Raw genomic sequence first — 26602 nt, forward strand, 5'->3', positions numbered from 1 at the left:
GGCCTGTGGACCGTCTCAGCGTGCATGCTGCATTCTCAATTTGGTGACCACTCCTGAAGGCGACACAGAAGGAAATGATGACAATGGCTTCGTCACCTGGGTTGCTTCTTCCAGCCTAGTGGAGAGGGACACGCCTGACTCTCCGCAGCATGCAGACTAAAGCCGGCTCTTCACTGACGGGTGGCATTCTTGCCTATGCGCTGTGCAATTTTGATTTCGTGTCTTCATTTCCAAGTCTATGGGTCTATGTCTGGTTTATGTTCTTGTTCCAGGGCGTGGCGATAGCCAATCTGTTCTCTGTTTATTGTTGCAACTGTGACTATGTTGGGTACCCTTGTGTTTTTTTGGTCAATGGGTGGCATGACAGTGTGAGTCTTAGTAAAATTTCTCAGTGGGTCATGGCCCAAACAAAATCTTTTGAAGGTTGTACTGTGAAATCGGCAGAAAGCATGAATTGTAATATCTCTGAATATCTGGCTGAGGAATGGCTTCGGCCTCCTCTGAGGTCTTGACCTCACTGTACATATATTTTCTCTTTTTAATAGAATTAGTATTTACGCAGAAAAAAAAAAATATGGTCTAGTCATTTATGTTAGTCATTTTAATCGTGTCACTTCAACAATATAAATTTACAAGTGATATGGGATTCAAAGGATGTTTTAGATTGGCTGAAAGATTATACTTCCTTAAACACTTTTTTTTTGATAGGCTAACTTTGCAGTTGAGCTTCAACATTTTGCAGACTAATATTGACTTTAAAAGGTCATATGTTTGAATCTTAAAGAACAAAGAAAAACATTACTAAACCAACATAGAAGTTTCCCATAATTTTAATAAAAGGATTAACCTCAAAACATATTAACATGGTCAATATCCTTGTCATAAATAGAAAAATTGAAATATATATATAGACACATAAATGATTCTTCTTAATCACTAGCATCACCACCACATTTTCACCCCAATTTAGTTTTTAACAATTGAATATATAAGTATACATAAAATGAGAAGAGATGTGTATTAATGCAAAATAAAGACTTGAACATAGGGAAGTGGTCCATTTTCACAATTAGCATTTATTAATTTGAAAGAACATAATAAAGAAAAATTAATCTAATCCAATAATTCCATCTTGTTATATGAAATCAACAATTTACAAGGTGCAACGGACATAAATTTTCCACCATGCATGCTAGTATCTTTACGTCCACTCCTCATGTTACACTATCACTTGTGATTTTTTTCCGCCTCTTGTAATCGTCTAAGAATTTATTTCCATGCCTCTATATCAATATCTATTAGTTTTTTTTTTAATCATTTTAGTTTAGGGAGATGGTTTTGACTATTTGCTTAAATTTTCCTAACAACATAGAAAATATTTTTATTTATAAAAGTCAATAAAAAAACATAAAAATATAGAAAAAAAGGAAAAAGATAAAAAAGCATGAATAAAAACTAGAAAGAATATTTTAAAAAATCTAATGTTAGTGATCTCTTCCTTCTAACAACCTATACCACCCTCTTCAAGGCAAAGGACTAGAAAAATGACTAAAAAAAATAAAGAATTATATTTAGAAGTCATCTAATGTGTGAAATATTCCTTATTATAACCTATAACATTCTCTTCATTACCCATTTTTCACCCAATTAAGAGTTAACGGACCTGGGTTTGTTTCCCTCTTCAATTTTTTTTTTTTTTATTTCAACTTTATTTTTTGCTTTTATATTTCCCTCTATGCATTTATTAATTTGGTGGGAGTTTAACATTTCATGGTTTCAAAGTTTGTTTTTTTGTTCCATGGTTGAACAGGTAGTCATTCAAATTCTGTCCTAGTTGATCGTAAGGTAATCATCCCAAATGCTGAATCCCAAACACTGAATGCATTGGATCGATTGTTATTATGGTCTTTAGTTTGAATGTGGTGTGTTATAATAATTTTTTTGTGAGGTTCCTGGAGGATTTAATCCATCGTTGGCATCATTGGTAATGGATTTCAATGGGGTTACTATATGATTGACTTTTGGAAATAAGTTTGTAACCATGGTCATGTGTTTTCATTTTGGTAACAGGGTTGTGAAGAGGAGTAGTATATTGGGGGCATTGAAGAGAGGAGTGGGTCCAAATATGGTAGGGACAAAACCTTAATTCACTTAGTCTCAAATAGTGAATGCTCAAAGGGAGTGGGGATATTGCAAGAAACAATAAGCACTCATAGAGGCCATTACCTTTGAATGACGATGGAGCAGTGAGTCGTTATCCAATGAGTCATCATTCAATGAGCAACACTTCTAGTGCCAACCCTACTTATACTTATGTTATTCTTCCTGTCTTCTCCCCTTCATCCTCGTCGCTAAGAAGTTTCACGGGAAGGATGCATTATCATATGTTAATATACTGCTCTTCTTCCTGTTTTCTCCCCTTAGTCCTCGCCTCTAAGAAGTTTAAGGGAAGGATGAATTGTCATGTGTTAATATACTATAATCAAGGAATAAGTTTGTGGATGCACTTGGTCTCTATGAATTTGTTTTGGAAACAGAGCCTATCACTGTCGAGGCTCACATTGGAAATGGAATTTGTTACCAAATACAAGGTCTCATTCCAAAGGCATTTGAATGCTTTGTAGAAGCTCTCGCACTTGATCCCCCTAATGCTTGTTCTCTCACGTACTATGGAGTTTTTTACAAACATGAAGGGCACTTGGTAGATGCAATAGAGGTTTATTTCTCACATCTGACACTCTTTGTGTTTTTTCCTTTTATGTACTTATTTTTTGTGTTACTTGTTTGTTCAAGCTTCTTTATAGTAGTAAGTTTTTTATATTGTATTTTGAAACTAGATGCATTGGAATATTACTAGGATAACCAAAATATATCTATAGCAACCAAGCCATCAATATAGAAATGTAGAAATTACATGATCTTAGTTTTGAAAAAAATAAAAACAAACTATGTCAGTCCTTATACATTCCATTAACACAATTTTTGGGATGGCACCGATAGATCTGTGAAGTTTCACCAAAGTCAAATTTTCAAAATTTTATTGTTAATGTACCAAACTTTTTTAAGGAATCCCTACCTGTTATCATATCAATCAATTCTGATGACATGGCATGGACATCTACTAACTCATGGGGTCACACTTCTACAAATGTATGCTACAAAGAAACCTGGAACATAACTGATAGGATTTTGAACTTGTTGCCCTTTCATCAAATAGGCACTCTTGAGTATTTGGCATGACATCCTGACAACATTCACAATCTGGGTTATTTCAGACAAAGATATTTCTTGTACAGTATCGATACATTTTAGAACTGCCCAAATGAATGACTTTGTTTTGGGGATAAACATATACCCTCTTTAACCAATAGATCACATTGAATTCATTTTCGTGGCAGTTTATCATATTTACTTATTTATTTAATGCGACATTCACTGTAGATTTTCCACGAAATTCTGATCTGCTATTATGAACAATTTGAAAACAAATTTTCCTTTCACATAGACACATAATTTATCTACCAAATAGCAATGAAGTAGAACAGAAATAATTTCACAAAATTTACACAATAAAACACACAATTTTTCTAGGGAACCCAACAAGGAAACCCTCGCTTGCTTCATATATTTATTAAGAAAAATTAAGCAATAGATCTAATACACATACAAGCTAGTTCTAATATGAGAATACAAAAATTTTCCTGCCTGCCCTAGGCCTGAAACTTATACCTAATAGCTGACCTGCTTCCTTCTCCTATATGCACTAGAGGCTATTATTTTCCAACAAAAAACCTTAGGAAATAATATCCTATTTCCTATCGTTGGCTAAGCTCCTATTAAATAGGTATTTCCTCTATTTCTATGCACACTTGAAAGAGAAAATTTCCTTCCTCAATAATTTGCACAAGGAACACTTGGATCATTCCTCCATAAGCTCTCTTGCTCACAAAATCATGCTCAAGAATTGTTTGATTAATTGTGTGCCTTTTATCTCCTTATAAGCTTATCGATTAGGCTATTTTTACTGCGTTTTCTAAATTATGAGTTGAATTGGAGCTTTTCTAGTTAACAAAAGTCAACAATCTTAGGTAACTAGATCCTCCTAAGATTTAGGAGGCTAACTCCACTTATTCACTCAGTTCCCATTTTAACACACACTAGAGGATAAATAACTCATCCTCCACAAACTCACACTAGTTGAACTAGTTCTTGAACTCATACTCATCACTGGAACTCATAGATGTCGAAGAATATCTCCAAATCAATTCCTTGAATGAAGGCACAAATCAAGGAATGATTCCTTCGCTACTTTTTAACACTTCCTCTTAGTGAGGAAGGGATTTTGTACAACTCCCAACTTATCTGTGTGATGAACCAAACTACCTCTTGCCAATTCATTGGTCAATATGTTTATCATCTACTCCCCTATTGGAATTTACTATAGCTTGACTATCCCCTTCTACACACAATCTCTAAGATGGTGATACAGGATCTGGATATGTTTTGAGTGATCATGAAACATTGGATCCTTAGAGAGTTTAGTGCAACTCCCCTTATTATCAAAATGTATCATGGTCAAATCCATCCCGTGTCTAAAAACTCTCACAAGTAACTTCCTCATCCAAATAGCCTTGTAGGTTGCCTGAATAGAAACCATGTACTTGACCTCTATTGAACTGCGTGAAATTGATCTCTGCTTGCTGCTGTACCAAGAAACTGTAGCTAACCCAATGTTGAAGATGCCACCTAAAGTAATATTCCTATATATGGAGCTCCCTGCCCAATCTACATCAATGAAGCCCTCAAGCCTCACTAAATAAACTTGTTTATACCACAATCCATAGTCTATTGTGTGTCTGAGATATCTCAACACATGCTTTGAAACAACCCAATGAACTATGGTCAGTTCAACCATGAACTAACTTAGTTGGTTGACTGCAAAAAAAATGTCAAGTCATGTGTTGACCAACTACATCAACAATCCACTGAGTTTCATGTATACTCTAAGATCCACTTGCTATGTTTTAGTAGCACCCACCTTCGTCTAGTTTGTGACTAGAGGTGTGGCCATGGGGTTGCAATCTTTCATATGAAATTTCTAGATAATCTTTGTTGTGTAATTTCCCTGTCCCACAAAGATCACACCATAACCCTGCCAAACCTCCAAGCTAAGGAAATGGTGCACAAGCCCCATATACTTCATCTCAAACTCCTTTGCAAGGTCCTCCTTCCAATCCTGTATCAAGCTCTCATCTCCAGTTAGTATAAGGTCGTTGACATAGAGAACGAGAATGAGCGGAAGCCCTCCAACCATGATGTAGTACAGCTTGGCATCTTCTTCATTCTTAATGAAGCCAAATCCTCAAAGGTAGTTGTCAATCCAAGTATACCATGCTCTCGGAGCTTACTTGAGCCCATAAATAGATCTCTTTAGCCTGAACACACGTGTGCCTCTGTTGAACCGCTCAAACCCCTATGGATCCTCTCTATAGGTCTCCTCCTCAACAACTCCATTGAGGAGTGTTGTCTTCATGTCCATCTAGTGGATATTCCACCCCATCTATTCCGGAAGTGATAGAATAGTCCTAATGGATGAATACTATGCTACTGGGGCAAAGGTATCCTCACAGTTTATGCCCTTAATCTGTGAGATGCCTTTGGCCACAAACTTGGCCTTGAACTTCTCCACACTCCCATCTGCTCCATGCTTCAACTTGTACACCCATATAGATCCAACTACGATTTTCCCCTTAGGTATTGGAACAACCTCCTAGGCGTCACTCTTCATGATAGATGAATACTCCTCCACCATGGCATCATGCAAAACTTGTTGAGAAGTTGTCTCCCCATAAGAATAAGGCTCAATTTCAACCAACTTTGTCATCAGTTCCATATAAAATGTGTACCTTTGTGGTTTATTACTCTACCTAAATATGGTGTTGGGCACCTCAACCTACTCTTGAGCCTCTTGGATTAGCCTCTTGACCCACTTGATCTTCTTCCTCCCTATGGTGGCTAGATCTCACTGATCTATTTTCTCTCGGCCTGGTTTGTCCTCCTCATCCTACTGCAATACCCTCTTTCCACTTGACTGTGGTTATGGCTGACTTTGAGGTGTTGGTTTTGCCTCCTATTTGAGAGTGAGTAGCTCCTCCTCATGTGCTGGAATCTACTCGCACTCTAAGGAAACTCTTAGAGCCTGATCCTCCTGGAATCTCACATCTCTCTTGAGAAATGTTTTCCTGGATCCTAGAAGATACACCTTGTATGCCTTAGATGTCTCACTATACCCCAGAAAGATACCCTTCTTTGATGTGGCATACAGCTTCTTCCCGTCATCTTTGGATACATGAGAGTATAACTTTGTGCCAATGATTCGAAAGTGTGACACATCAGGCTTCTTGCCCGTGAAGACCTCCTCTGGGTGTAGCTCGTCCAAGCACCTTGTGGTGACTCCTTTTTTATAGAAATACTGTAGTGTTGCATGCTTCTTCCCATAAGAACCTAAGCAAATCTCGATTATGCAACATAGCTCTAATTGTTCTAGCAATTCTCTTGTTCTTCCTCTCAACCACCCCATTCTGTTAAGGGTTATGAGGCGCTATCAACTCTCTCCTAATACCTTCCTTGGCACAAAACCCTTGAAGGAATTGGAGATATATTCTCCACCATTGTTACGTCTCACTGCCTTGATTTTCTTCCTATTTTGCTTCTCTACCAAGGCCTTAAACTCCATGAACCTATCTAAGACCTCATTTTTATTTTTCATAAAATATATCCAAGTTTTCCGAGAAAAATCATCAATGAAAGTAACATAATACCTATTTCTCATTAGTGATGGAGAAGAGAAGGGCCCACACAAATTTGAATGCACCAACTCCAAAATACATTTGGCCCTACTATCCTGACCATGGAAGGAAGATTTGGCATACTTTCCAAGTGTGTAGCCCTTGCACACTCCACTCTTGTCAAGGCCTCCCGTTGGTAATCCTATGGAAATTCGCTGAAGAATATTTAGCATCCTGTGATGCAAGTGTCCCATGCGCCTGTGACAAAATTCACCTACATTTGCACATCATGCCTTGTTGCTCAAGGTTGCACTAGTATCTACATGCAACTTGTAGATATTTTTCACCCTTACACCTATCTGCTTCTTACATCTAGAAGCCAAGTGCTGGAGGTAAGCCTTACCTCTATTGAAGGTGACATCATATCCTTTATCCTCAAGGATAGCTACTGAAACCAAGTTCTTTTTCAACCCTAGAACATAGAGAAAATATTTGAGATGAAGAGTATTACTAAACTACCTTTCAAAGCTGACAATACCAATTCCCTTAGTAACATAATTTCCATTATCTCTAAGCTCAATATTTACCTGCATATCCTTCTCTTCCATCTAGTTGAAATACTCTTGATTTCTAGTGATATGGAAAGATGCTAATGAATCAATATACCACGTACTACTCCCTACTGAGCTTTCCATGCAAGATATCAATGAGAAGTCCTTCTCAAATTGAGAGGAAAACTCATCTACCTCAGCTGATGCAACTACATGCTCCTTATTCGACCCCTTCTTCTTTTGATTAGGACACTTGGAAGCATAGTGTCCAAAAGTATGGCAATGGAAGCATTTGATCTTACTCGAATCTATCTTCTTCTTGTCACCATTTTGACTGTTTTCGCCCTTCCCTTTTCCTTTCTTGCCTTTGACTTTACCTGCAAGAACAAGATTATCTTCCTCCTTCTTGACCTTGGAACCCTTGCCATTATTTCTAGAAGTCTCAACTAGCATGAGCCTTAGCTCCTTCTAGATGAAGTCACTCCATAGGTGTTGCAAATTCGATAACTTATCTCGTCCTCTAATACTCTGAAAAAAAGTATGCTAATATTTGCAAAACCCATTTAGATCCACATGCACTAGCTCTGTGTCTATAGAATTCTCTCCAATAGCTACTATCTCATCACAAACTTCTTGAACTCTGGTGAGATAGGCAGTGGAACTCTCACCCTTATGCATCTTGATTGTCCTCAGATTCTCTTTGAGGACCATCTTTTGATTCTTGGAAGAATTCTGGTAGAGCTAGACTAAGGCATCCCACATTTCCTTAGCTATATTTTTTACTGCAACATGAGGGATGACATGATCCCGAATTCCATCCAGGATCATCCTCTTGGCCTTGGCCATCTACTTTTTGAAGAGCCTCAACTCGTCTAGATATGAAGGTTCTCCAACACCTTTCTCAATGAATTCCTTCAGCCAAAACTTGCCCGACAAGAACAATATGTGGACCTTCCAAACACCAAAATTTGAGGAGCCATCCAATCTATCCCGCTCTCTCAATCCCAATCCTGTGTGATTTGTCATATTGCAAACTTGAAGACTCTTATGCTAATGGATTCTTGTTCAGAGCTCTGATACCATGTAGATTTTCAACAAAATTATGATATGATGTTATGAACAATTTGAAAGAAAATTTTTATTTTCACACGGACACAAGATTTCTCTACCAAATAACAACAAAATAGAACATAAATAATTTCACAAAATTCTCACAATAAAACACAATATTTTTCTAGGGAACCCAACACGGAAAACCCTAGCTTGCTTCAAAATTTTATTAAGGAAAATTGAGCAACATATCTATTAGGTCCCTATAATACTATTGTATTCCCTTATTATTATTGTAATTGTACCCCTTATTGTTATTGTTGTGCCCATGTTGTCCCCATATTGTTATTATTTTGTTCCATAGAAGCTCACTATTGTTATTGTTGTACCCTTACATTATTATTGTTATGTCGGCTTTGATTATATTGTGAACCCTTAGACTCCTATATATAGAAAGGAGGTCTTGTCATTTGTATCATCCAAGAATTGTTCATTTGTGTAATGTAAAGGAGTTTCCCCCCTAGAAGAGGCTATTTTTTAAGTCATTGATCTATATCTTTCTTCTATTTTGTGAGTTGGTTGCATAACAATTGGTATCAGAGCTTTGGATTCTAGGGTTTCGCTGCTTCAAACAGATCATCGTGGAATTTTCACTATAACGTTTTTATATGAAGATTTAGAAGCAGAAATTAAAACAAATTTGAGACAAAATCGTGATAAACCATGGGACTGAATTTAAGATCTTGTCTCGCTATATTTTCGGAGATATGAACTGAGGATGTTATGGTTTTTGTAGGCTTCTGAATTGGATCTCAAACAGGTCACCTTGGTAAAATCATCGTAACTTTCTCTCTAAGAATCTGAATCAAATTTTGTAAGAAGTGATAGAAAGAATACTGACTGTAGTTTTTTGGGTATCGTTTTCATAACCTAAGTTCTAAACAGTGACACGTGGCACATCGTACAAGTTCTCTCTATTGAACCAATCTATAATTAGTTCATTGCGAGAGATTGGGAATAACTCTTTCTTCGGGAATCCAATTGCAATCCAAATTGTGGGGTTGGAAAGAAGACTCAGAGGGATATCACAGGCTGAAATTTCAAAACTTGGAGATCCTAAATTATAGGGTTACAGGTATTTCAAGATCGAGATCATACAAAGCAAAAAAAAGGTGTGTAGTTTGTTTTTTAAATTTGCATAAGCCTTGTTTGAGAAAGTAGTTTGAAGTGATTCAAAGGGAATTGTGAAACATAATTATCTTTCATTGATGACTCGAAGAAAGAAAATAGAAACACCTAGTAAGAAACCTAAAATCTCTACTATGACACATGAAGAAGAGGAAGAAATGCAACATGATACATCAAAATTACAAGACCAGGTGCAAAAAAGTTCGCTCTCACAAAAAGTAACTGAAGCTAAGATGGATGGTTTAAATAATGGAATGGAAGCTAATATGGATGGAATGGAAGCTAAGATGGATGGTATAGAAGCATAACTTAAAGAAAACATGGAATATTTGAAGATAGATTTGGCAAAGTTGATACAATATATGCTTACTAATGGTGAAAGGGTAGTGAAGAAAACTCATGATGAGAACAAAAGAAATGTTAGCCATGATTTCATAGAATATAACGTTGGATTGAAGACTCACCATGTTCCAAACATTGATATGAGGAAGTTTGATGGCAAGGATCCCGTAACATGGATACTACAAATGGAGAAATATTTTGATCTCCATAATGTGCAAAGCACACAAAAGGTACGCATTGCAACTTTATATTTGGAACCAAATTAGTTTTTATGGTATCGATGACTTTACACTTGTAAACAAATTTTCACTTGGGAATTTTTTATGGAAGAAATGATAGCACATTATGAGGATACAAAAAGCAACACCTTTTTTAGCCAATTGATAAATATCAAACAAAAGGGTTCAATGGTAGAGCACATTGAGGACTTCCAAAGATTGAATGTAAGGGTAAAATATATTCCAGAGGTGCATCAGATTGATGTGTTCATAGGGAATTTAAAGGATAACATCCAACATGAGGTTCACCTTTTGGAACCTGATTCATTGAAGAAGGCATTCAGGCTGGCAAGAAAAATTGAAAGAAAAATTATGGCAACAAGGAATCCTATCACTCACAACTATGAAGATGGAAGTGTTGTTGCCCCTAGCCTTCCACAACCTACCAGGTTGATACCACAACAATTGGAAGAAAAAAGAGAAAAAGGGATTTGTTACAGTTGTGATAGAAAATACACTAAAGGTCATAAGTGTGCTGAGAAGAAATTATTTTACATATATTGTGAAGAGGAGGAAGAAGAAACATCAAAAGAAGAGGATACACACCAAGAACAAACCCTAGAGAAAGAAGAAATGAATCCAACCATATCTTGTAATGCATTGGTTAGAATTACCACTCTTCAAACTATCAAGATAGAAGGACATGTCAAGGAGAAAAATGTAATAGTGTTGATTGATTCAGGCAGTATACATAATTTTATTCATTGTAAGATAGTCAAGGAATTGAATTTCTTCCTATATCCAGCACCAGAGTGTCAAGTGATGGTTGCAAATGGAGGAACCATAAATTGATCTGGAAAGTGCCATAATATCAAGCTATCCATGGGAGAACATGTGTTGAATAGTCCAATGCTTTATTCCAATGGGTGGTGCTGATGTTGTAATATGAGTCGAATGGATACAATCTTTGGGTACGATAAATTTTAATTTTCAAGAACTTTTCTTGAAATTTGTTTTGGAAGGAAAGGAAGTTGAATTAAGGAGTATCACAGGGAAATCAGGAAAGATAATCAACTCTAATGGCATCACAAAGCTTCTAAATAAAGAACAACAAGGTGTAATTGCACAATTATGTTTGCTAGACGTTCCCACATTAGAATCATATATTTCTCCAGGTCTCCAAAAAGTCTTAGACAATCATTCTAGGGCATGTGAGACTCCCAAATTCCTCCCACCTATTCGTGACCATGATAATGCTATTCATTTTATTCCAAGAAGTGTTCCTCCAAACATCAGGCCTTATGGATATCTCTATGCCCAAAAAAGTGAAATTGAACGTATGGTTGCATAAATGCAAGAGGATGGTATAATTCAACCTAGTCAAAGTTCTTTCTCTACTTTAGTAGTATTACCGCACAAGAAGGATGGATCATGGCGCAAGTGTCCAGATTACAGGGAGCTCAACAACCTCACTATTAAAGATAAATTCCCCATTCTTGTCATTGATGCATTATTGGATGAATTGCATGGAGAAATTTACTTCACCAAGTTATACCTTCATTCAGGATATCATCAATTCAGAATGAAGACTGAAGACATTCTAAAAACAACATTTAGAACTAATGAGGATCATTATGATTTTTTGGTCATGCCTTTTGGCCTTACCAATGCACCTTTTGCATTTCAAGGTTTTATGAATTCCATTTTCAAACCCTTAGAAAACTTGTGTTAGTATTTTTTGATGATATACTAATCTACATCAAGTCTTGGAAGGATCATGTTCAACATGTTGATAGAGTGCTCAAACCATTGGAGGAGAAACAATTATATGCAAAAACCTCCAAATGTTTATTTGGAGTACAAGAGGTGGAATATTTGGGTCATATTGTATCTCATGAAGGTGTTAAGGTAGACACTAGAAAAATTAAAGCCATTACTGAATGGAAAATCCCCACATCCATAAAGCATCTGCGACGATTTCTCGGGTTGACAGAGTATTATTGCAAGTTTGTTAAGAATTATGGGAGAATAGCAGCACCTCTAACAACATTATTGAAGCAAGATGCATTTTCTTGGACTCCAAAAGTAACGAAGGCCTTTGAACATCTTAAAGAGGAAATGTGCCAAGCACTGGTCTTAGCTATGTTAGACTTCCCAAAAACCTTTATTGTGGAATGTGATGCCTCAGGAAATGGAATTGGTGTTGTTTTAATGTAAGAAGAAAGACCCATTTCTTTTGAAAGTTGTGCAAACAAAGGAAAATATTTACACAAAGCCATTTATGAGAAGGAAATGTTGGCAATACAACATGCACTTAAGAAATGGCGACCTTACCTAATGGGAAGACACTTCAAAGTAAAGACGGATCATGATAGTCTTAAATACTTTTTAGAACTAATATTATCTTCAAAAGAGAAACAAAAACGGGTCACAAGAGATGTTGGGTTATGACTTTGAAAGCATCTACAAAAAAGGGAAGAAAAATGTTGTTGCAGATGCACTCTCAAGAAAGGATGAGGATGTGGAAGTATTGCTTTGTGCCATTTCTATTATCCAACCAAATTGGATAAACAAAGCAAGGGATGAATGGAAAAATGACAAAGAAGTGTGGGCACTCATTCAAAAGTTGCATCCGACCCTAGTACATCTGATACATTTAGCTGGAAAAAGGATTCATTATCGTACAAAGATCGTTTATACCTCTATAAGAATTCCCAACTCAAACAAAATATTCTTAGGGAGTTTCACACATCTCCTTTAGGAGGGCATTCAGGATTTTTAAAAAATTACCACAGGGTTAAGAAGGAATTTTTTTGGGATGGCCTTAAATATGATATCAAAAGTTTGTGGCGAAATGTTTGGTTTTCCAACAAAATAAATTTGAGACAATTAAGACCCCAGGTCTATTACAACCTTTATCCATTCCAAGTCAATGTTGGGAGGAGGATTCAATGGATTTTATCACAGATTTACCCAAATCTGAAGGAAAGAGTGTCACCATGGTGATAGTTGATAAACTTACCAAGTATGCACACTTTTGTGCATTATCTCATCCATTTAAATCCAGTACAGTTTCTACTGCATTTATGTAAATAATTCAAAAGCTACATGGAAACCCAAATATTATTGTAAGTGACAAAGATCCTATTTTCACTTGAAATTTTTGGACAAAATTATTTTCTTGTCTGGGTACTTAGTTAGCTCATAGCTCATCTTATCATCCTCAATCTCATGAGAAAACTGAGATAGTGAACAAATGTTTTGAAGGATATTTTTGTTGCTTTGTATCTGATAAATAGACAAAATGGGTCAAATGGTTTCCTCTCATTGAATGGTGGTATAACACTTCCTTCCATACTGCAGCAAAAATGACCCCATTTATGGAACTTTATGGATATCATCCACCATCCATCACATAATATTTAAGAGAAAATTCTAAGGTTCAAGCAGTGGAAGATCACATCGAGCATCAACAAAAAGTTCTCCAACTCTTAAAGGATAAACTCACTTTGGCGCAGAATATAATGAAACAACAGGTAGATCAACATCGCAACGAAAGAAGTTTTGATGTAGGTGACTGGGTATTTCTACGACTACAACCATACAAACAAATGTCCCTCAAGCAAGAAAAGAAGGATAATAAATTATCACCAAAGTATTATGGTCCATACAAGGTTTTGAAAAATATTGGTACTATGACATACAAATTGGAACTTCTTGCATCTTCCCAAGTGCACCCAGTTTTCTATGTTTCATGCTTAAAGAAGGTTATAGGTGACAAGCTCCCAGTTCAAACAATATTTCCAGAGCTTGACGAGGAAGGAAAAATCATATTGGAACCTAAAGCAGTCACAGAAACAAGAATTCAATAGCTGTGAAATCGATCAATTTCAGAGTATCTCATCAAGAGGAAGAACTTACCTGCTGAAGATTCTACATGGGAGGATGAGAATTTTATACAGAAGCATCCAAAACTCAAGCGTTGAGGACAACACTTTTTTGAAGGAGAGGATCATGTTAGGTCCCTATAATACTAGTGTATTCCCTTATTATTATTGTCATTGTACCCGTTATTGTTATTGTTGCACCCATGTTGTCCCCATATTGTTATTATTGTGCCCCATAGAAGCCCACTATTGTTATTGTTGTTCCCTTACATTATTATTATTATTTTGGCTTTGATTACATTATGACCCCTTAGACCCCTATATATAGAAAGGAGGTATTGTCATTTGTATCATCCAATAATTGTTCATTTGTGTAATGGAAAGGAGGTTTCCCCTTGAAGAGGCTACGCTTTAAGTCATTGATCTATCTCTTTCTTATATTTTGTGAGTTGGTTGCATAAGAAGATCTGATACACATACAAGATGGTTCCAATCTAAAAATACAATAATTTTCCTTCCTATCTTAGGCCTGAAACCTCTACTTGATAGTTGACTTGCTTCCTCCTCCTATATGCACTAGAGGCTCTGATTTTCCAGCACAAAACCTTAGGAAATAATATCTTATTTCCTAGCACTAGCTGAGCTCCTATTAAATAGGGATTTCCCCTATTTCTATGTGCACTCCAAAGAGAAAATTGCCTTCCTCAATAATTCACACAAGGAACACTTGGCTCATTCCTCCACAAGATCTCTTGATCACAAACTCATGCTCAAGAATTGATTGATTAATTGTGTTCCTTCGATCAACTTATAAGCTTTTTTATTAGGCTATTGTTAGTGAGTTTTATAAATTAGGAGTTGAACTGGAACTTTTCTAATTAAAAAAAGTCAACACACTTTAACTGGATCCTCCTAAAATTTAGGAGGCTAACTCCACTTGTTCATGCAGTTCCCAATTTAACTCACACTAGATGACACATAACTCATCCTCCACAAAGTTTCACTAGTCAAATATCTTCCTGAATTCGTCCTGATCATTGGAACTCGTACACAACTAAGAATACCTCCAAATCAATTCCTTGAATCCAGACACAGATTAGAGAATCCATTCCTTCGATACATTTCAACATTCATAGTACCATAAAAATTATGGAATCCATATTAGTATCTTCTTTCCAAAATGCGACATTGGAAAATAAAATCATGTAGATTTGGCTCTTTCTACTCAGATATCCTAGTGACTACAACATGAATCAATGCATAAGAAACCTAGGCAAGTGGATTTGAAACAAAAAAAAGAAGATAAATCACACGGATAACTTCTTGTTTAATCAAATTTCTGTCATGGCAATAATAACCAAGGTAGTAAATAACAAGAACATGTTTTTGAATTTTGAAAACCATATAAATCTCGTAATGCTTTATTTTTGTCGATTGAAAAACATATAAAGCTCAAATTGCTTTCTTTTTTTCCAATCAAAATTTTCACTATTTCCCCCATCCAAAATAGTTGCAAGCCAAACATTTTCTACTTACAGTGATTTGTCTTTTTTGTACACTTAGATATATAAATGCTAAAAGCTAGCTTTTTTTTCCATCTTCGAAACCTGTAGGGCATCATTATAGATTCCAACCCTAGCAATTCAAGAGAAATACAATAATCTATTCATAGGAGTATTATTTAATATTTATCATGTGTTGTTCTTTAATCCCTTTGGAGAAAACCTAAAAGTTGGTTTTTGAGGCTCAATTTCATTGGAGCCTCCAAGAAAAATTTGTCAGGGGCAAAATGTGGAGGGCCTAGTAGAAACCTATATTACACAGGAGTTCACTTTCCCCTCTCATTATTGTGATGGATATGGTGTTGTAGGAGTGTGTGATTGACTTTGGAAGCTACACATCCAAGTGCTCCCAAGAATGTTCCTAGCACTCATGGGAACACTCCCCATATGGTTGAAAGATGACTAATTATTTTCCTTTTTCTAAAAATATTGTGGACTATGTGAAGGCCCTAGTAGGCCCCAAACACTATGGAGGATGGTTTAGAGATTATAAAAAATCCAATCCATATTCTTTGCATATTCCAATTGTCATCGACTCATTTCATTCATTTCTTATTAGGGTTTTGAGAATTTCTCATTGAAAGAAAAATCAAGAATAGATAGTAGAATTGTTTCTGTTTTATTTTTTAATTTTTATTTCATTACTTGTCATAGACTTCAACTCTATTTAGTTTTTCACTTTCCAGTATCTATTTTATAAATTAGGCACATGGCCTATCTTGTAAACATTATTGTATACATGTTATAACTCTTTGGTGACGATGGCCTCTTACATTTCATATTCTACACCTTCTAATCTGGTTCATAACTTTTATAATTTCTAGATGGATGATGTTATTTGGTTCAATTTCATTCCTATTCTACTTCACACTATTTTTTTTGAATTCAAAACTTATAAATAGTTTAGCACTAATTCTTGAGACTTATACTAAATCCTTGATGTTCTAATCTACTGTGAATCACATTTCTAAGCACTTAATAATATTCTATTTCCTATTATTAGCATTAAAGTCTACATTCTCCCACAACTAATTTGGCATTATATACATTTTTTTTGAAGGTGTTGGCACTAATTATAGGAACTCTAGTTATCATAATATTCATTCCATTTGCACAACCATGGTGGATTATAAGGGGCTAACATGTTTTTTTCTTTTTCTTTTGTTAATTAGGGTGGGTTGGGTGGGGGCGATATCACCACCCTTGATTTATCAATGAGTTAGATCCTATTGTACAAGTCCATTTTAATTGAAAATATATGCATTATAATATACAAAATGTAAATATATGTGTATAGAATGTCCCTGGGAATGCTTCACTCCCAAGTCTTTTTTGTAAAATATTTCTTTAAGAATCCTTCAAAGTTTGAAGGCCTCGTGGCTTTTCATGATTTGTAGATTTGAAAGTAAAGGATGCTAAAGTCAGTATAGAGTTCACAGTCAAGCAATTGAGTTTCTTTGTCAATTCATTAAGATTGATTACTATTGGTGGTTGTTGTGCCTGTGTCTCGATAACCTTGTGACCATTTGTTTCTAGTCATATATATTTTTTCTTAATTTTGATTATCTGGGCCTAAGGTCAAATAATTGAGATACATTGACATTATTCATATATATTTTTTCTTGATTTTAATTATCTGAGCCCAAGGTAGAATAATTAAGATAAATTGACCTTATTCTATGTTATGGTCTTCCTTCATTTTGCATGCATACATTTGAATCACGATAGTGAGTAACTCTCTTTTGTTGCTACCTCATGCTATTTTCTTAGATTGGATTTTGTATTTTTTCTTAAATGAATTGTTCCCACAATTGTTGATTCTTGACCTGTTTGAGTGTTTTGAGTGCGAGAATCTTGGAAGAACCTTTGATAACACACTCTTGTGAAAAACCTATTTGGGAAGAATCTTTAGGGTATGAGGGAGTGTTACATGCCCCCATGGGAGATACTCTTAGAAGTGCACTTTTCTATTGCTTTTGGAATGAACATGAGGAAATTAAAGCACTCCCTAAGTGAGCCTAGAGGTTTCCTTGGGTGACTGAGAGTGATCTCACCATTTAAAAAATTCTCATGAACCATTCTTATGCTTAGTGAAATTGATTTTACAAAAGTTCACATTTGTAGGGTATTTTTCATGAGAGGCCTAAGGGAGGGTCTTAATATCCCTGCAACTCATGTCTATGGTTTATGGAGAACTTGGAGGGGAGTTTAAAAGATACTATAATCATTATTGTTGAATATATGAGAGACAAGCTCTATGTATGCTCTTGCTTGTCTTTTTTTCCCTTTGTGTTGAATGCTCTATTTTCATACTCTTCTCATTCCTTTTCCTTAATTGTGTTGCATGTTTTTAACAAGACGCATGTTGGGTATATGTTTTATTCTTACATGTTTTAATGATGGTGTTTGTTGGAAATACAAATGATGGGAATGGATTTGAGAATCTTCATGCTGAGGATGGCCCATTTTGTGGAGAGGGATTACTCGCTTTGCGATATATTTAATTCCACCATACAGGTTTTTGATATGTTGTTGACCATGGAATGGAGGAAACTCCTCCTAGAAGATTCTAGATTTCATTGCCATCCAAATGGCTCTAAGTGCAATTAGATGAAGAGATCTATGTTTTGATAGATTTATCTTCAAACCATTTCTTTTTACAGTCTAACTAGGATACCTCCTGCCAAGATTCTTGACCTCAAGCTACTGGAAGAATAACCTTTGAGACCTCCTTAGTAAAGGATAGCTTCATGACTAAGATCAAGGATTGGAGAGAGTAGGAAAATATGCCTAGATCAAGGGGATAAAAACAATATTTTTTTCCACCCTTTTACGAATCATTGAAATAACATTAACATTGTTTGGAAAATGCCAAAGGTAGATGGCATGATTGCTTTCTTCCATGACAATGCTCAGGGCACTTATCATTTCACAAATTTTTATGAAGAATAGAAAAGGGTGACTATTGCAGAAGTGGTGCAAATGATGACACCTTTTGCCCAGTTTTGTCAATGTCCTTGGGCTTCTTTGATAAAGCGAGTCAAGGAAAAGTATCTCTTTGTCATACTAGAAGTTGTTTGTATATCATTGATAAACATTTTTTGGTCTTTAAAGTAGGTATGGGCATGGGAAAAAACAACTATGTTGAGATGTTTGCATTGAAGTTCCTACTAAAATTGGCAGCAAACAAAGGGATACCTATGAGGATTATGAGATGATACAAAAATATATAAAAGGAAGCTACATGACAAGAACCTGAAACTAGAGCCAATTCTGGAACAGGTCAAGCTCATGGAACATAGTTCTCTAGCATATCATTCCTTCACATTGATAGGGAACTTAATATATATGTAGATGAGCTTTCAAAGGGTGGTATGTAGCTGGTAGTCAACATTGAATATATATTTGAGTATCAAAGAGACATATTACAGGCTGAATCTCAACTGGTAATTGAGGTCTAATTTTATTTCCTTAAAGAATCTATAGGAGACACAGATTAACCTCTCATAAGGAAGCCTATGGGGACTATTGCATCAAATCAATGGAAATTAGGGGTTATAGAGGACCTTCAGGAAATGGTATTGAAGTTTCCGTGGAAATTTTTGCTGAGGATTCAATGAAGGGTTTATCAAAGTAATGAAAGAACTATTTCAAATAATCATATTAATTTCTAACAAGAATTGAAGTATTTAGTTTCACTAGGAATTTTGCTATGGTGAGATTGTGTTTAGTAAAGTTGTATGACTAGCCTCACTGTGTTTTAAGGACTTAAAAAATAATTAGGGATCCTTTGGGATGTAATTTGATATGACTGCTTGCATGATTCAAAGTGAGTTTCTAAAATTATTATTGGCATCAGTTTTGCAGGCCTTAGAGCTATAAGACAGTTCCATGAATTTGAAGTTTTTCTGACCAGTTATGTCGGTGGCATACTTTTGAGAGCTTGAGGGGAATTCTTATTATTGCTTTAGATTCCTTTGGGAAGATTACTAGTGTGGGATTGGGTTCACCTAATATGAAAAGATAAAGTGCTTGGATGTGTACTTGAAGACTCATTGAACAAGTAAGATTTTATTATGGGAATTATTGGAATTTTGGTATGTGGGGAGGAGCCTCAATGGAAGAAAATCTAAAAACCTGGTGCACAAAGTTGTCTATTAAAAGATAAACCCTCTTCCTTTCTTAGTGGCATGGAAAGTCAGGCTGTCTTGAAATGCTCAATATTTTTATGAGAGGTGCATATCTACCTTCAACATGCAGTTCAAAGTTTGGTGATCCTTGATCTTAGTCATGAAGCTATTATAAAATTTTCCATAATATTACTGTTTCTTGATTTTCTTTGATATAATTCTTTTACCTGTCACCAAAGCTTCTAGTCCCTGGCACTTACTTTTCAACATTTATATACTTCCTCTATTGCTATGTGACAAATGTTGATTTTGTAGCTTAGAATCAATACCATATTAAAGTTGCACATGCACATATGTAGAACACTTGTAATGAGAGGAGGGACATTTGATATAGTATTCAATGTTTAATTATCAATACACAATGATATCTCCATGAGAGAGAGATGTAAGGTAGACTAGTGCCACTGGACAATGCAGCCATAAAGAAAATAAATGTGAATTAAATGCTTAAATCACTTCATAAATGCTTGTAACTCAAAAGTACTCAGTATCTTCCAGTGCAATTTTGGTAGGTCATGTTGGTGGTTGGTACTAGACTTACATTTTGTGCTTCTTCAAGGATAACTTCATTAGTGTGCAAATATTCTTGGTGACTCGGGGTCCTTGTTTTTATCTCAATTCTTAGTTAGGGCTTTGACCTCCTAGATGCTAATTGTGTAGCTTGGCATCATTTCCATATCAAAATTGCACTTGCACATATGCAGAACACTTGTAGAGAGAGGAGAGACATATGATGTATTATTCAAAGTGTGTAATTTATCCATACAGAATGATATATCTGTGAGAGAGAGATGTATGGTAGAGAAGCAACACTGCATAATGCAGCCATGAAAAAAGGACATGTGAGGATTTATGAGAGCCTCAGATTCTGAGCCCATAGGAAGTATGGTATAATTCTGTTAAGGGACCATTACGTATCCTGGTACTTATTGGGTTAACACCATGATTTAAGCATGCCTAGAGGTTAGAATGAGGGATATTGACCTGCAAGCCATCTTATCTTCAACTATCTTAACTATGCCACCTCAATTCATTGAGTAGCAGATAAATTGGAGTTACCATAACCTTCTCCTTGGGAGATTCTGAGTAGAAGTTTGGGTTGGTATGCTCTTAGTGTTGAATTCTAGACATATTTGTTAGTTTCTGCTGCGCACAAAGAAAACAAGATGGAAATAAATTAATTAATGTACTCATGGTTGGCTTCCTCTATATGCAAACATCAGTTTGTAAACAGTCTTTGTGGCCTCCAATTGCACTTCCTGCATACTTACAAGGTGTCACCTTGCTAGGTATAAGGTGTTATTACGACAATATTTATTTTACTATAATTTTGTTTCATGTAATGATTGTTGATGCCAAGTACAGTCAACCAAATGATGTTGTTGTATTGTCACTCCAAAAACCTAACACTAAAGGTGTTGATATGAAAATATTTCTTTTACTATAATTCTTATTTATGTAATGATTGTTGATGCCAAGAACACTCAACGAAATGATGTTGTTGTATATGATAAGTTTGTGAGTCAGCTTCGTTGTATTGTCACTCCATAAATCTAACGCCAAATCCTTGGTCCAAGGACCTAAAGACTCTACAAGTTTTAGGCCAACCCTTGATTGAAGGGCATGTACATACTACATTCTATGCATCCAAGATTTACTTCATCTAGGAATAAAAATGTTTTTGACAATCTATTTATTCCATTACCTACCCAACCGTAAGTGAGGTCCCTAAGGCTTCCCAACAATTGTACCATTTCTGGCTGACAATAACAATTCAAACCAAGCCAAAATGAACAGAGTATTCTCCTCACACTATCAAAAATGTAGGTGTATGTTTTTGGGTGCCTCCCTGTGTGTAGAATAGACCTCCTTGGGGCTAATCAGGTCTGAAGTTTGGTTTCTTTGGAATCTCTTTCTATACTTTTGAGTTTCCTCTTTATGTTTAACAAGAAAATTAGAAAAAGTTGTAAGACTATGAGTCACCACATATCAACTTTCTTGTTTAATATTTTCCTATAACTGAAAGGAACTGTTCTGCTTATCTAGTAATTAATGAGTCACTTTTGTGGAACTGTTGATGGTGTTGGACCCGCCAACATGTAAGGGGATCTCCTTGATAAGAAGTCCCAATTAAACCTCAGACCGTTTGGTGTAGGAGTCCCAGCAGTGAGTTGTATGGTAATGCCTTGACCATGATTTCACACAGAGGAAAGTAAGATAACTTTGTTAGTAGTAAGGGTGTGATAGCTGCGGTAAGCCAAGGAAGGTGCATGAGAGGTTCTAACACACTCAGGGTGAGTTGAGTGCGCCCTTTGGAAACCTGTAATAGTATGTGGCTTGGAAGGGAACACACGAGCGAAGATGCATCACAAGCTGGAAAGCAAGTTAGTGAGCAATCCAAAATGATGGTTAAACCAAAAACACATTTTAGAAAGATTCATACATACTTACACAGAATAGTCCATACATGCATGCGTAAGAAAACAAATACATATATCATTTAGAGTAATAGAATACAATACAACATATGCATGAAACGTGATGGCTCTGTTATATTAAGTGTAAGTTCCAGACATACAATACATCCATGTCCAACCACTAGTTCCAATAGTGGAACGTTACAGCCACAACCGCCTACTCCTCCAAAGAGATGTACTAGCTTTGCGCTGTGGAGAAGCCAAGGCTCATTACAATACTGTCCAAGATTTCTCTAAGATACTCCTATCGAAGCTTGGCAGACCAAAAGCCTTTACAATGAGTTTTATAGTTCTATTTATAGCAAAGGGTGGGGTGACTATTGACATTCCCCTTTGTGATAGTTCATCTACCCTCACGACTCTTCATCTACTCTATGACTATTACATCCAACTATTGACACTTGAACTTCCACTTGACACGAAGTTAGATTATAATGCCCATGTTCTCATGTGAGACAAAATGGCTTGAGCAAGCTATGCAAGACATCACTAACACTCGATCTGTTGTGGTGAGACCAACTCTTTGACATGCTTGTGATGGTGAAGCTGGTGAGATGATGCCAAGCTTGGTCATCCGTGATGGTGTGCATGCACCCCATGGTGACATATTGTTGAAGCGAACTCTTGCTTCCACTGCATCCGGGTGCATTGGTGTGGCTCCTTCATCCAACTCATCTGCTAGCATGCACATGGTCTTCCTGGTGCAACCGAACAGGAAACACACTGATGCATAGTGTCTCTGCGGATCTTCCTGTGTGTCCTGGTGGTCATGCACATCAACTGTCAACTACATGCTAAGCTCTAGTCAGACTTGCTTCTTGTCTTCGCCTTGGTGAGTGTACTGAATGGGTTGGATCGCATGCGTGCGCACAATGACATGCATGTTGTTGAATCCATTGCATGCGATCAACAACACTTCTCACCATATCTACTTCGTTTCAGCTACTGGGATGGATCTATAACTTGTACGGGAGCAGTTTCATCTGTGAGTGCATGTTGTGCCTCCTGCTGTTCCTGTTCCTGCTGCAACTCATTCGCTTGTCTCTGCAGCTCATGTTCTTACTTGAGTTGCTGCTTTAGCACATGCAACTCCTTCTTTTTTGCATTCTTTTTCTTCACGCGATTGCATCATCACCTCATAGCCTGAGTCTCCAAGGTTTATTTCATCATTAGTGGATCTACTTGACCTTGCAACTTTCTTCTGCCTCCATATTGTCAACAACATTCCTCTTGCATTCATTGCATCTGGTATGCTGCCTTCAGTTATTGTTCATGATGTTGCTTGTTGTGATGTTTTTGTCGTCATATCTTGATGTCCTTCTCTATGAACAACTTGATGTCTTTGTGAGTAGGAAAGCTCATAAACACTTGATTGACTGCATCCCCAAGTGTGCTCTGAATGGTGTCTTCGACTCTGCTCTCTTAGAAACCATTGTACATGTGCTGCTGAGAGGCAGATGAACACCTGCGATAACTGGAGACATCGCAACACTCATGGAAAGAAATTTGTTAGTCGAAAACCAAAATGAACTTGAGAATTAACTTGCAACATACCTATGTGACTGATCATGAAGGTTGCGCAATTTCCATCGGTATTTGTGGGACTGGCTGCCAAGACTACGCAAGGCATAGTCTGGGCTGCTAGAAGGCTGACTGACTACTGGAACTGTGCAATGCATAGTCCAGTTTGGCTGCTGACTGCTGGAATTGTGCAATGCACAATCTCAACTGGCAATGAATGCATACTTAGTGACTGCATTGCACAATTTTCTAGGCCAAAAATCACTCTCCCTCAGAAATGTGCAAAATAGTGCCTGGGTAGAAATGCACATTTTTGGAGAGGAAGACAGAGCCTTGCTTCCCTAGATTGTGCAATGTTGTCTCAGTGAAGGCAGAGTCTGGGCCAAGGTTGGCCAGACTTATTGACGGGAAACTGAAATAAAATATGACAGTGAATGCATGGCAACACTAAGTGAAATAGGAAGTGATTGACAATGCATGCAAACATTGAATGAAAGATTCAGTAAAAAAATCAACATGCATGTGGGAGAAGTGAGTCGTCGAATCGACGACTGTTCATGCAAAATAGTTTCATGCATGCGACAACTGAAACAGTGCTACTACAAGCTAGTATGAATCAAAATGATAGCAAGCTCTCATTGAAATCAAGCAGACAGTGTTCACATGAAGCGAAACACAAAAAAGTGCTAGAAATGCAACAAGACATGGAAAGTGGGCTTACCCCAAAAGCACTGAGTTGAATGTGTCGATAGCTCCTAGATGCAATGTGGGATGTCAGAGCTGCAAGATTGATGTGAGGAATGCCATTTGTAGTGTCTGGTTGATAAAATCGAGGTTGTGATGCACATGCCACAAATCTATGGAAAGTAACACATGGTGGGAGGTTTCTAAAATGATCCTTGCATGCAACCTAGAATTGCCAAAAATAGATCCCTGAAACAAGGGATGCCTTTGCATGCTGCCTTGGGAGAAGCAACCCATGCATGAAAGTCTGTTTTTCTTGGTTTTGGAGGGAATTAGTCAAATTATCTCCACATGTAAGAGACTACTAAACTTCTGGGAGAAAATGCACATTTCTGGCTGGGAGCTCAACTGGCTGCTTAGAAGATTTGTGCAATTTCCGGGCAAAGCAGCTGACTGTTGCCTAGATTTGTGCAATTTCTAGGTAAAGCAGCTTACTGCTACCTAGAATTGCACAAATTCTGGGCTAAGTAGCCCAGCTGGGAAGGATTGCGCAATTTTCTGGGTGAAGCTTGCTCAACAGAATTGCACAATTCTGGAGCCCAACAAACTCCAGTTAGGATTGCGCAATTTCTGGAGGGAAGGATAGTTGACCTCCATATTTGTTCAAATTCTTGAAGGAGTTGCTCAGCTTGTTGCTGGACCAAGTCTGGATGAAGAACCTGTGAAGGGAATGCATCACGCTTTGATCGAAAAGTTTTATTTTTGCAGGAAAATCACTGGAGCTTGTGTACTTGATGAAGCAAGACATGCTGATGTGAATGTGGGTAGGGAGGCTCCAAAACAAAGCTAAGGAAAAATTTTGGAGGGTGGTTGTAGCCACTACAACAGGAACCTATTTACATTGCTTTGTCGTATGCAGAGGCATCCCATTGTATTATTTTCCATTCTTCCCGTACCTCATAGGATGCATGATTTCTTTATCCATCATAATAATTTAAATTATAATTGACACCTTTGTAATACCCAGACACTGGTGTTGAAAGACTAGATTACCAGATAATTCTAGTTGTGTCAACTATGAGTCACTTAGACTATTTTGTACCTAGAATAATATGAGCCCACAAAGAAAATGAGGAATTTGGAGAGCTAACTCATTTGATTTCACTATCTGATGTGATTGAATATGAACCAGTCTATGTCAATGCTAAACAATACCATGGAATTTTGTGACGTCAACAATCTCGAGCCAAAGAGGAATTAGAAAATAAGCTCATCAAAGTAAGGAAGGTAAGGAATAGTTGTGTTTATGATTATTTCTCAAATACCTAACATGTTTGTTCAAAATAGTGTTGCATTGGAGCATTTTAGGGCCTCTCACTCCCAGTTTCTCCCAGGACCACTCCTAGGACCACACACACACACACACATTCTAATAATCATATGTATAGAATGCTCCTGGGTTGGCATTGTTCCCTAGATTTTTTGGGGAAGGACCACTCCCTGGTGTCAGAATCCCTGCTCCTTCACAACACTAGTTCAAATGCACTTTCTCTCATCCTCTTTTGGCTAGCCAAATTGTATTGATTTCATCTTCTGAATTAAGCATGTCAACATATTTGGTTATTGATATACTGGCATGTTTTCTGTCTTTTAATGTATTGTTTCTCATACTATGATGTCTTCTCTTCAGCCTTATCTCCATGAATCTTGTCATCTTCATGCAATGCGAAGAGCAAGGGGATGTGGTGGTTGCTTCCTAAATACAAAATTGTTGGAGACAAAAAAAGGTTAATGTTGATGATGGGAAATTAACAGACGAACAACATGCACAGGCTGTTAGTTCATCAAGCACTGAAGCTTTGCAGTCTGAAAATGGAAATATGAATTCTTTAGAGGTACATGGTAATTCAGGGTTGTTAGGATAAGAAGTTACAAGCATGTCAGAATAAATACCTGATGAAACAGGTGATAGTTATACATAAGGGAATAGAGGGTATCTTTACCACCATGCTAGTTCACATTTCCATTTATTGGGTTTCAGTCCTCTTTCAGATGGAAGTGGTGAAGTAGAGAGTGGGCAAGGTATGGGATATAACATCAAATGGGTTGCAGCAGATAACTATTGTGATCCAATGAAAGTTTGA

The 26602-nt window shown here is 36.7% G+C and overlaps 1 pseudogene; it reads left to right on the forward strand.

The window, feature by feature from the left end:
* Positions 1 to 398: 398 nt before the first annotated feature.
* LOC149220229 (nuclear transcription factor Y subunit A-2-like) lies at positions 399 to 26602 on the forward strand (annotated as a pseudogene).

This window comes from Pinus tabuliformis, chromosome Q (assembly GCF_031772625.1).
Source record: "Pinus tabuliformis cultivar Carrire ecotype Pingquan chromosome Q, CPIR1, whole genome shotgun sequence".
Taxonomy (NCBI): Eukaryota; Viridiplantae; Streptophyta; class Pinopsida; order Pinales; family Pinaceae; genus Pinus; species Pinus tabuliformis.